The sequence below is a fragment of the Gossypium hirsutum genome, chromosome A07 (assembly GCF_007990345.1).
Source record: "Gossypium hirsutum isolate 1008001.06 chromosome A07, Gossypium_hirsutum_v2.1, whole genome shotgun sequence".
NCBI lineage: Eukaryota > Viridiplantae > Streptophyta > Magnoliopsida > Malvales > Malvaceae > Gossypium > Gossypium hirsutum.
Genome location: NC_053430.1, coordinates 26,056,237 through 26,068,435, shown reverse-complemented (window position 1 = coordinate 26,068,435; position 12,199 = coordinate 26,056,237). Strand labels below are relative to the sequence as shown.

The following is a 12,199-nucleotide window of genomic DNA, read 5'->3' as shown; positions in this document are numbered from 1 at the left end:
AGAAGAGTGAAAGGAATGAGAAACGGGCCAAAAACAGAGAAAAATGGGCCAAAGTAAGAATTCAACACGGCCTGGACCTCCTCACACAGGCAGACCACACGGCCGTTCAATTTGGCAGATTCGAAGCACGACTCACACGGACGTGTCACACAAGCGTGTCCCTGCCGAGCCCAAGTTAAGTCCAATTTGGAAAAGGCTAATTTTGAGGGCTTCTAGGCATTCTAAAGCCTATAAATACACCTTATAGGAGGAAAGTAAAGGGACACACAAATAGGAAGGAAGGAATTACTCGAAGAAAGCCGATTGATCCATCTCAGAAGCCGGTTTCATCATCAAGACTGAAGATCTCCCCTCCACTTCCCTTCAGGAGTTTTGGGTTTTCTTTATGTTTTGTAATCATTATTCTTCTGAGATGTTTTCCTTTTTAGTTATGAACTGAATCCCCTAAATACCTAAGGGGAATGAAACCTAAGACGAATCTTGTTATTATTTTCTAAATTGTATGATAAATATTTAACTTGTTCTCAATTATCTGTTCTTAATTCTTGTTTTGATATTCCAGGATACTGATTCAAGATAAGCTCTTATTCAGAGGAGAAATAGACCCTGTCTAAGAGTCTATTTTTCATAATTAAGCGGAGTTGATTGCGCGCCTAGAGATAGGGTGACAAGATTTTGCCTAATTAGGGTGAAACCTAATAAGGGGATCCATAGATCGAGTTAATGCAACCCTAGAGTGTTAATTAGAGAAAAGTCTCAATTATTCAATCTAGGGATTAGACGTTATTAATCTTGAATAGGGATAATAAAATAACTTAGGGATCTCTACGGAACAAGTTAAATGAATAAATCATCCGATTCGGAGCTAGAAAACAAGTACAGTCTAGGTGGATTTTTCCTTAGGTATTGTCTTAATTCAATCATTTTCCAAAAGTAATCCCCAATTCCATTCTCTGTGAATTCTTAGATTAGTTAATTAGTTAGTTAAAACAAAACCACCTTATTTTTAGGCTAGATAATAAAAAGACAGTCATTACTAGTATTTTTAGTTCCTTTGGGTTCAACAATCCGGTCTTTCTAAAACTATACTACTGTTCGATAGGTACACTTGCCTACATCGTGATAATAGTTAGTTTCAAGAATGATTAATTATAAATATTTAAAACTTATCACACAGAATCACGTGATCAAGTTTTTGGCGCCGCTGTCAGGGAACTAAGATATTAGGAACACTAAATTTTTATTACTGTAGCCATTTATTTTTCTTGCAATTTAATTTAATTTAATTTAATTTTTTATTATTATTTATTAATTTATTTTTTCTTTCTCTTGGCAGGTTTTTATAGTTTATGACTAGAGGAAACCCGTCAGGACCACTACTCTTTGACGAAGAAATCGATCGCACAGTACGCAGAAACCAACGAGAAATAAGGTGAAGCTTAAGATACACAGAGAACGAGCAAGAGGATGATACTCAACCCCAACCGAAGAGATGGTTGAAAACCAAGATAATCGGCTACCTCCTGCAATTGTGGTTAATCAAAATCCTGTTCCATGCACTATGTATGATTATTCTAAACCTTCTTTAACAGGAACTGAATCGAGCATAGTTGGACCTCCTGTAGCTGCAAATACTTTTGAACTAAAACCTAACACTATTCAAATGATACAGCAATTTGTTCAGTTTGATGGTTTGCAGGATGAGGATCCCAACGCTCATTTAGCAAACTTTTTGGAACTATGCGATACATTTAAAATCAATGGTGTTTCTGATGATGCCATTCGTCTTCAGTTGTTCCCTTTTTCATTGAGGAATAAAGCTAAACAGTGGTTGAATTCGTTACCTCGAGGGCCAATTACTACTTGGGAACAAATGACCGAAAAATTTTTACTAAAATATTTTCTGCCGGCTAAAACGGCTAAATTACGTAATGATATCTCTTCGTTTGTGCAGATGGACTTAGAAACGTTTTACGATGCATGAGAGAGATACAATGACTTACTAAGAAGGTGCCCTCACCATGGGTTACCGCTTTGGCTACAGGTTCAAACATTCGATAATGGCCTGAGTCCTTCGACTCGACAAATGGTTAACGCAGCTGCTGGCAGAATCATCAACAATAAAACACCTAACTATGCTTATGAGTTTATAGAGGAGATGTCACTGAATAACTATCAGTGGCAAGTCATGAGGACTAAGCCAACTAAAACAACAGGCGTTTATAACGTCGATTCGGTTACTATGCTGTCAAACCAGGTAGAACTTCTAAATAAAAAGATAGATGGTTTTCTTAGTCCTTCACAGGTTCACCCAGTAATGCAGTGCGACACAAGTGGAGGTGGATCAAACAATTCAGAATACCAACCTTATGGCCACAACATGGATAATGAGCAGTTAAATTATATGGGTAATAATCCCCGATCTCAAAACAATCCATATAGTAACACTTACAATGCAGGTTGGAGGAACCACCCAAATTTCTCGTGGGGCGGTCAGGGAAGTCAAAGACCACAACATCCTCCAGGCTTCCAACAACTACCCTACTAACAAGAGAAGAAGCCAAACCTTGAAGAGATGCTGTCTAAATTTATCTCGGTGTCAAAAACCCATTTCCAGAACACTGAGGTAGCACTTAAAAATCAACAAGCATCGATCTAAGGGCTCGAAACTCAGATAGGCCAGCTATCTAAACTAATCTCCGAACGACCAAAAGGTAGCTTGCCAAGTAATACTAAACCCAACCCCAGGGAACAGCTCAACACAATTAATATTCAAGATGACGAAAGAGTCGTTGATCCTGAGCTAGAACCGAGGCAAGAAACTGTGATAAGCAAAGGTCAAGGTGAGGTAGGTCATAATAAAAACAAATAAGTGAATGTCGAATATAAACCTCGTGTGCCATATCCCAATGCAACAAGGAAAAACCGCTCAGATGAACAATTTGGTAAATTCCTTAAACTCTTAAAAAATTACATATTAACTTACCATTTATTGAAGCCCTATCACAGATGCCAAACGCAATGAAAATTTTAAAGGAGCTTTTAGCAAATAAGTGGAAGTTGGACGAGGCGTCGCATGTGGAGCTAAACGCAGTTTGCTTAACTATTCTCCAAAAGAAACTACCCAACAAACTAAAAGATCCAGGGAGTTTTACGATTCCTTGCTTAATTGGTAGTTTAGATGCTAATAATGCATTAGCTGATTTAGGGGCTAGTATTAACGTCATGCCCTACAAAATGTTCAAACAATTAGGTCTCGGGAAACCCAAACAGACTAGGATAAGCATTCAATTAGTAGCCAAAACTATAAGATTTCCTAGGGGTATTATTGAAGATGTGCTAGTTAAAATCGATAAATTTATATTTCCCGTTGACTTCATTATTTTAAACATAGAGGAAGATAGCAACACTATTTTGATCTTAGGAAGGCCCTTTTTAGCAACTGCTAAAACGATTATTAATGTTGGCACAGGTGAACTCACACTCCGTATGGGAGACGAAACAATCACTCTTCAAGCCCGCAATTCTGGTAACACATCAGAAATTGAAGGTGATCGTTTAACCCATTCTACTAAAACTGACAATATGGGACAACTTACTTTACAGGAAATGAGTCTGAAAGAAGCACATGAGTCATTCTCAAGCAATAGTAAAGGACCTGTTCATGAAGATCGAAGGTTACAAATCGAGGAGCTAGATGAATGGCGGATGCATAAACCGAGAACACACGATAAACCAAATCTACGTCAGACCGAGCTCAATACCTTTCCAAATCAACTTAAGGTTAGAGATAAAGTCTTATTAGATACCGCAAATCCTCACATTGTCACTACCACACCGAATGAAGAAATCCCTTTTACGGTACTTAGCTTTTTCTCATTCGGTACAGTCGAGGTGAGTCATCCCAAGTTTGGCACTTTTAAGGTAAACAACACCCATCTAAAACCTTATTTCGATGAGAATGATAGTAGCAATGAGGAGTATAAACTCCTCAAACCACCATGATCATTCAATGGAGAGGTAAGTCGAGCTAGACTATAAATAAGCACTTCTCGGGAGGCAACCTGAGCACTAACTGTATTAACTTCTTTAAAATTTAGTTTTCAACACTTAACTTACTAACGGAGCTCTTGAATACAGGTTTTCCACAGAGACACGGCCAAGCACACTGGTGTGCTTAAGGCAGTGTGAAAATAGGGCAACGATTTTCCCAAACACGGGCTACGATAAAACACCACGGCCGTGCGACATAGCCGTGGTCGAACCTGCCAAATCAACATGGGCGTGCGACATACCTATGCAGAAGAACCGTGGGTGAACCTATTAAAACAGCACGGACGTGCGACATGCCCATGTCTAGAACCCGTGGTCAAACCTGTGAGATTGACACGGGTGTGGGTCTACATACATGGGCGTGGGAGAAGCGAACAATGCCAGATACGACCGTGTGCACCCACATGCCCAAAGAACATGGGCATGTACTAAATGTCAGACATGCCTAAACTCAAAATTCGCGAATCACACAAGCTGAAATTGGGGAACACGGGCGTGTTACCTGGCCGTGTGCCCCAAAATCTATAAATAGGCTGCAATATTCATTGTCTTCTTCACCCAAAAAACCTTAACCCTAGCCGCTACAAGTCCACACGCCCTCCTCGCTACGCCTGTGTGCCGCTTCCAACTTCATTCCTGACGTTTATTCTTCCATTTTTTAGCGTTTGTTCACTCTTTTACCTTTAACTCCATGCATTTTTAATGTTATAATATTCATGTATCTCATACTATGCTATCATTCAAGTTTCATTTCTTTTAAGATTAGTTATCATTCATTCCCCATGACATATTTTTATGAAACTCTCATGCCTTATTCACCTATTCTAAATCAATATTCATAGTTTTCAATTGCTTTTTTTTATTTACCATTACAACTCATGCCATGTGCCAAATTTATGCTCTTTATATTTCCATGAAATTCGATGCCCATTCTCATGCCCTTACAATGCCAATGTCACGAAATTATGCTATCACAATTATTATGTTGGCTGAGTTTGGTTAGTATTAGTAATTTTGGCTGAAATTGTTAGTTCAAATTCATGGCTTTTCAAATTCGTTTACCTACTATAATTCTCTTTTATAATTGCGGGTACCATGTTATCCTCACGTGGTAAAAAGGACGTTGTCCCTGCTTCAAAGAAAACGAAGGGAGCGTCATCTTCCTCAGGTCTTACCGCGGAAGTTTGTCACCCTTTCCTGAGGTTCCCGATTGGGCCCCAAGAAGAACTATTCCAAATACTCTGGGCCCAACCTTTAATTACGGGCCGCTGCATCAACTGGGCTGCAATAGAACAAGTCCAGCTGGCTGATGCAATTCGGGCCGTTCTAACCACCAACCTTTGGGAGCTTTTCTTTGGGATCATCGAGCCGACGTATCTCGAACTTACGATGGAATTATGCTCCACATTTCATCTTTAGACTGTGATGACGAACTACGATGATCCCGGCACGGTGCAATTTCGCCTAGGCGGATTAATCCTTCAGTTCAGCGTACCAAAATTTGGTACTGCACTGGGTTTATATACGGAGGAATTCAAGGAGGTGACTTACATGCTCTCAACCGCCACATCCATTGTTCTCCTTCACGATGCTAGGACGCACTAGTACCAGGTGGGGCCACCTACAATCCTAGCCGCTCCAGGGCATCAGCTCTCCCTCCATCTCTGAGGTACTTACATGCCATTTTGGCTCACACGATTACAAGACAGCTAGAGAGCACTGGTGTCGTCAACACTCACGACGCCTATTTTTTATGGTGTATGTCGCACGGGCATGTCATCGACCTTGCCTATTTTATCGCCCTCGCGATTTAGCACCAGACGGAGCGGCATAGGAAGGGGGTCATCTCCATTTGCCCCTATGTTACTCGGTTGGCTCGACACTTCAGGTTCCTTAACACCGCAACCCAAGAATCATCCTTAACCCTCATTGGCCAGATGTCTCCACAAGGCATCTCGAGCATGCTTAGCATGAGGATGATTGAAAAGCGCTGAGGAACCTACCCTCCTCAATATCGTCTCGGCCAATCTACCGAGGAGGAGGCCTACGAGGACATTCCTAATGATGTCCCTCTACAACACAAGGACCCACTAACTCAGCCACCACCACCCTCTCGTCCAGTTCATGCGGTGGCTTCATATGCTAACATCTCTGAGCGCCTCACTCGATTTTCAACGATTTGACCACATTGATGCTACTCTACAGTAGATTTGTCAGCACCTTTACATCTCATCCCCAGTCTCACCTTGCGAACCATCCAGCGATGAAGATGTTTAAAAACATTTATTTATTATTTTATGTTTTTAATTTTTATTAAAACTACTTTTTATTTTTATTAAGATTTTAGAATTTTATTTTATTATAAATTTCGGTTATTTCATTAAGAGTAATTATTCTTACTAATATCCCCTAAAAAGTTCCTGATTTTATCACAGTTATATAGAGCTCCTAAGCTCATCATCGCATAGGAACTAAAAACTCCACCGAGAAAGGTTCTCCACGATTGCCATGTCCTGATCGACCACGACCATAACTACCACTAGATATAATATTCTTTTGGCGCAGGACTTATGGACTAATGAACCTCTCCCACCGCCGGAGTATTCTTCTCCACTCTCGCACCGATTACTCTCTCAAACTCCTGTTCGAGGAATTCATCATACAGGAAGTTTCACTTCTCCCTCTATCTTATGATTACAAATTTATCTTTTCCTATCTATCTTTGTATATTGAGGGCAATGTACATCTTAAGTGTGGGGGTATTTATTTCGTTATAAAAAAAATCCCTGAATGAATGGCTTGTTCTCTTGAAAAGCTCTCAAATCGTATTTAGGATAAATTTTGATTGATTTATGATTTTGATTGATATATCTTGAATTAAAATATAGGCATTTATGCATTGATTGTTTAAACCTTAAGACATTAGAGAATCAAGCATGATAAGTTGATTTTTAAGAAATTAAAATTTTAGGTTGTTTCCCCAAAGTTTAGGTATTACTTTGAGTTGGAATTCACAAGTTTTAAACATAAAAAATCCATAATTTTTGTAAGATTTTGGAGCCTTTTGAGCATCTATTAATTCTTTCATGCTCACTTTTATTATTGCTTTGAGCGCGTCAGTATTGAACTGTTATTCTAAAACTTGCTTGATTATGCATGTCAATACCACACCATTTGATTTGATATGTCAAAATGATTAAGGCACTTAGGATTAACCCACTCATGCCATAAAAAGCCTACCTCCACGATTAACCCCTAGTAAACCCCCTTGAGCCTTACAAACCATTTCTTGTATTACCCTTAATATTACCCTTAACCCATTATTGTTGAAATCCCCTAAATTAATTTGATCCCCATTTTTGTCGAGATTTGAATTGAAATAGTTGCTTAAATATGCTTTATTCTATTTCGTAATTTAACTTGTTCTTAAAAAATATATATACATAATAGTAGTAGTAATCTTTTGTTTTTGAGCTTAAGTATTTAAATTCCATATTCTGATAAGAAGATTTGTTGTACGCAAGTGATATTAAATCTTTTCTAGTTAAGTGATTTTTTAATTTAATCTCGATTCTAACTTTTGCTTTCAGCCTGTGACCACACCCTCTAACCAAGCCTCATTACAACCCTCTAAAGACCTTTTGATTGATGTATCATCTCAATTTATAGTGGTGGAGATTTGATTTCCATGCAAACCTATGGTAATGACTTTTCATTATTGACTATTGAGTGCTTCATTTATTGTCCTTAAACACCTCGAGTGATTTGAGTGAATCTTTAGTGAGGATGTGAAACTCTATGACATTTTGAATCAAAGGTAATTATTTAGACGAGGGGAGACACCTATGTTTTCAGAATAAAATGCTCAACTTGGAATGATTGAAACTGTGATGTTCTTTTAGTTGAATTCTCTATGTATGATTACCTATGGATTATTTTGAGATATTATCGATGGAAATTATAAATTGAGAAGAATTTGTTTTGATTATGAGTTGAGAATTTTGCTTGAGGACAAGCAAATGCTTAAGTGTGGGAGTATTTGATAAACCGTAATTTATACATATTTTTACCCCATGTTTAACGCATTTTATGGATGATTTCCCATTAGAATTGGTAAATTCGATGCTCCTAATGCTTTAATTTCATGTTTTATACTTAGGAGAGCATAGGAGAGTGAAAGGAACGAGAAATGGGCCAAAAATAGAGAAAAATGGGCCAAAGTACGAATTCAACATGGCCTGGACCTCCTCACACGGGCAGACCACACGGTCGTGTCAATTTGGCAGATTCGAAGCATGACTCACACAGGAGTGTCACACGGGTGTGTCCCTGCTGAGCCCAAGCTGAGTCGAATTTTGAGGGCTTCTAGGCATTCTAAAGCCTATAAATACACGCTAGAGTAGGAAAGTAAAGGGACACACAGAGAAGAAGGAAGGAATTACTTGAAGAAAGCCAATTGATCCATCTCAGAAGCTGGTTTCATCATCAAGACTGAAGATCTCCCCTCAACTTCCCTTTAGGAGTTTTGGGTTTTCTTTGTGTTTTGTATTCGTTATTCTTCTGAGATGTTTTCCTTTTTAGTTATGAACTAAATCCCCTAAATACCTAAGGGGAATGAAACCTAAGATGAATCTTGTTATTATTTTCTGAATTGTATGATAAATATTTAACTTGTTCTTAATTATGTGTTCTTAATTCTTGTTTTGATATCCCAGGATACTGATTCAAGATAAGCTCTTATTCAGAGGAGGAATAGACCCTGTCTAAGAGTATATTTGTCATAATTAAGCGGAGTTGATTGCGCACCTATAGATAGGGTGACACGATTTTGCCGGATCAGGGTGAAACCTAATAGAGGGATCCATAGATCGAGTTAATGCAACCCTAGAGTGTTAATTAGAGAAAAGTCTCAATTATTCAATCTAGGGATTAGACGTTATTAGTCTTGAATAGGGATAATAACATAACTTAGGGATCTCTACGGAACAAGTTAAATGAATAAATCGTCCGATTCGCAGCCAGAATAACAAGTACAGTCTAGGTGGATTTTTCCTTAGGTATTGTCTTAATTCAATCGTTTTCCAAAAGTAATCCCCCAATTCCATTCTCTGTGAATTCTTAGATTATTTAATTAGTTAGTTAAAACAAAACCACCTTATTTTTAGGCTAGATAATAAAAAACAGTCATTACTAGTACTTTTAGTTCCTTTGGGTTCGACGATCCGGTCTGCTAAAACTATGCTACTGTTCGATAGGTACACTTGCCTACATCGTGATAATAGTTAGTTTCAAGAACGATTAATTATAAGTATTTAAAACTTATCACACAAAATCACACGATCAGTTATTCAAATCTGAACCAATGTAAGCTACAGAACTTTACAAGCCAAAAAGTTCTATGTGGCCTAAGTGATACAAATCATGGATGAAAATTGAACTAAATATTGACATCTCTGACCACTTGTATTCTTCGAATATAAATGTGTATTTGTGTACTTGTTTTGATGGAATAATACGCTTAATATTCTTGAATTTGTTTACCTTGTAACCTAGTAATCTAACATATTTGATATTGAAAATTGGAAGTCAATTATATATTGTGCTAGAATTATGTGTTTAGTTACAATGTATTTCTTATAATGTTTCAAACTTATCTCGTGTATTAAGCATGCTTAAGCACTGTTTAGTTGGTTAATTTTTTTGTTCTTGTGTGTTTCTTTTTGTTTGATGACAAGCAACAAGTTAAATGTGAAGGAGTTTGATTTACTACAATTCGTTGTGGTAAATTATTGGGAAATGTGTCTATATTGTAGTAAACATCTAACTATTTTCTATTTATTTGAACGATGAATAAATAAATAAAGTTAATTTCACATTTTGTATGAATAGTGAAATTGCGACAAGAAAATATTAGCTCATTTATTGTTTAAGTTCAAACTAATGATAAGTGGCACTGTAAAAACGTTTACATTGCGATAAAGACAACTTACTTCAGCAGATAATCTAAATGAGACTGTAATTCTGTAAAAGAATCAAAGTGAGCATTTGATTCAAATATTGAGGAAGATTATTATGTCGTATACAATTTCAATTAAGGAGATGGCTAGTCTTGGCTATCGGAGCAGTTGACTCTACGGGAAAAGACATAGATGTATTCATTGAAAAAATGATACATTGACTGGACCCAAGATGAATTAATTCTGAATCTGTTTATGAATTAATTCATTTGTGACGCTCATGGTGTGATTTACCTAAATCCTGAGTTAGTCATTGGCCATGTGTATGTAACTCATGTGCTTTGTTATAAGTGGAGGCTTATGCTCTAAAGATGATTGAGCTGATCATCAATATGTTGGATACATGACTTGTGTATGGCATGGTTTTTCTAACAACAGTGGAATTCATAACTCAATTAAAGAGTTAACGATATCCTCTTATTGGCATTGTGTGGATTGATAAATATGTAACGTGGCCACGGGTTGCTTGTTCTCGAACGAGCAATTTATCAGTCACTTGTTGAAAGTGATCATATTAATCAATAAGAAAATACAATGGCGACAATGAGATAAAATAGGATTGTATTGAGTGATCGGATTTAACTCAAAGGAATCAATGTTATCTTATGAGGGTAACACACACATGACGAGGCCATTGGATAAAATAGTTGGATGAATTACTTTTGTAAAGAGTATGCAATAAGGAGCTTTCAATCATGGTACTTTTTATGGACTGACTCTATGATTAAGTAATTGGGAATTATCGAACGATGCTTCTAGACATAATTGCAATTTAGAGCCTAATTGTATATGTCTGATTGGTCCATCTACTCGCTCAACAAAAGCTCAATCAGATTATATTTGAACCAGAAGGAAATTCTATGACTTTAGAACTAATTTAATTGAGTCGATTTATTTTATGTGGAATTAAATGGGGCAATCATAAGAATTGTTCAACTAGAGAATTTGATTAAAAAAATTTCTCGAAAAATTAATTTGAAAAAACTAAGTGATTTTTAGGAAAATTAATTTTGATTAAGTAAAATTAATTTAATCAAATTAATTAAAATTAATATGGTATTTTTGAAAATTAATTTTCAAGTCAGATAATTGGTCCAATGGATAATTGAACTTGAAAATTGGAGCTGAGATCATAAATTGAGCTCGGAAGCCCAAAATGGAGACCAACCCAAAACTAGTTGAACTGTGCTTGGTATGTGAAACTGGGTCAATGCTCCAACCGATGGCTGGATCGGACCGGTCGGGCCTTTACTGGCCCGGACCAAACCAACAACAATCGAACAATCTCGGGGTGTCAACGGCGGCATTTCAGTGGTCAACAAACAGTCGACGGCTGTGGTTCTTCGGTGGTTGAGCAATGGAAGAGTTACACTCCTACTGAAACTCTATCAGAGAATTTGATTTCAGGTTAACTATACCATAAATAATATTATTTTAATATATTTAATATTTAATTTAATTTAATGTTTATTTTATAAATAAATATTCTATTAATTTAATAAGATTTAATATTAAATTTAATCTAGTATTTTTCTTGATAAGTATTATATTAATTTAATATTAAAGTGATTAAGATTCACTATAGTTAAACTCGCTAAACTCTTCCTATATAAAAAGAGCCTTCAGTCATTATTTTACGCACAAATGAATTAAAGAGAAAGTTATGGAGAGAAAATTCTCTGAAGAAATTATTTTAAAAAAATTATAAAGATATTTTTCTTATTTACAACTTGGCCTAAAAGTTTAGAGAAATTGCAAAATTATCCCACTAGTATTTTTTTTGAAAAATTTTCTGATTCGAAGCGAGCCCACACTCGGCAGACATAAGCTTAAGGATAGCAGAAAAGACGACTCAATTGAAGCGTTCATCTTAGACGAATCAAAAAGGTATAATTTTGATTAAGTGTTTACTACTTTAGATATCACAACCAAGTTCTTGTTAAAAAATTTTAAAACTTTGGTTTTTCCCTAAATTTATTTTCTACTGTGTTTTCCAGCCTGATTTTTTAACATAAATTAGAGTCTTTTCGACACTTAACGAGCTTACTTTCTAGCCATTTTATGTCTATGTATTGCATTTACATATTTAGTAGCTTAGATTCATTTTATTACAAAATAAACATTTTTAC

General features: G+C 36.5%; 1 non-coding gene across 1 annotated transcript; it reads right to left on the bottom strand.

Annotated features, from left to right (window-relative positions):
• Window positions 1–1,921: 1,921 nt before the first annotated feature.
• Window positions 1,922–2,028, bottom strand: LOC121203850 (small nucleolar RNA R71). Its single transcript, XR_005898785.1, has one exon. It is a non-coding gene; the product is annotated as a small nucleolar RNA R71 (small nucleolar RNA).
• Window positions 2,029–12,199: the final 10,171 nt, after the last annotated feature.